At 38.3% G+C, this 1,145-nt stretch overlaps 1 protein-coding gene across 1 annotated transcript in view; it reads right to left on the reverse strand.

Annotated features, from left to right (window-relative positions):
• Window positions 1-1,042: 1,042 nt before the first annotated feature.
• LOC111433301 overlaps window positions 1,043-1,145 on the reverse strand; it is a 2,502-nt gene continuing 2,399 nt past the window's right edge. The window contains exon 5 of the mRNA XM_023070309.1: window positions 1,043-1,133. The gene's annotated coding sequence lies outside the window, so the exon portion shown is untranslated. The remainder of the gene's footprint in view (window positions 1,134-1,145) is intronic.

Below are 1,145 nucleotides of genomic sequence, written 5' to 3' on the forward strand. Positions count from 1 at the left end.
CCCCCCCCCCCAATTTGTGAGGGAGAGTTAAATTCAACTTGTTGAAAATGCAAAGCCAAACTTGATATCTCTCATCTAAACGCCTTCCTAAGGCATAAAAGAAGCAAGTACATGTACTCAAAATAGACTTCACTCCCAAACTCGAAGTTACATTTACCTCCGAGTCCAACATCTGCATGAGATTATAGAACACACATCACCGTGTGAGGTGGGGCATACTGCTGCAGTGACCCAAGGCAAGCAACATCCCCTGGTCTCCTTGCTTTTCCAATATCACAAAAATTTCCACCGACTCGTGCTCATTTCTAGGAGGGCCAATAGACGTGGTCCCCACTGTTGTCTTACCACCGTCTCTACTACTTTTCTTCTGTGAAAGTTATGTGCATTGCTTCTGTCCCGTCTTCATTTGAGAGTGGAAATTATTTTAAATCTCATTTCAAGGGACCCTAGTCTGACAGGGAAGCCAACGATACATCCTCCTTCTTTTCCCTTTTGCATGCTTTTCATTAGGAACTTTCACCTTTGAACCCACTAGTCTTTGGAGTGTTTTCTTGTTAGCCCTTTCCTTTCTCATTTGTAGCAAAAGGATTAGTGGTGCATTTAGTTCTATACGCATGCATCAAACAACTTGGATCACTTTCTCCAAAGATGTCGAAATTTATAGTTTTAGTAACTTTAGAGGTGAGGTGGGGATGGCTTCAAGTTAGACTTGTCAAATACTATGTTGAAGGAGATTCTTGTGACAACCTGCTTTCCTTGGCTAACACTTGCACATCTTCCTAAAGAGAAATAAGAAGATTTTTAAAGGTATAGAAGGATTCTGGAAAGGAGATACAAAGTTTGACTCACTTCAATTGCTCCTGCTGGTCCTTCTCGACTATTACCAAATATCTGTCCTTGCAATTTTATTCTCAGCTCTCTTTTGTTTTGGGCTTGTTTTCCATTGCTTAGCTTTTTTACTTTCATACATCTCAAGGAAACCAGTCTATCATTTAAATAAAAACAATAAATATGATACACATTCTTTTTTTAGAAATTGAAATTTTGATACAGCAATAGCTGGCTAATTAGCATCAATTACACTGTAGCATGCTCATATGAAATATACAGTTCACAAGTGAAAAAAAAAAAAAAAAAAAAAAAAA

This window comes from Cucurbita moschata, unplaced genomic scaffold, assembly GCF_002738365.1.
Source record: "Cucurbita moschata cultivar Rifu unplaced genomic scaffold, Cmos_1.0 Cmo_Scf00041, whole genome shotgun sequence".
NCBI classification, from domain to species: Eukaryota; Viridiplantae; Streptophyta; class Magnoliopsida; order Cucurbitales; family Cucurbitaceae; genus Cucurbita; species Cucurbita moschata.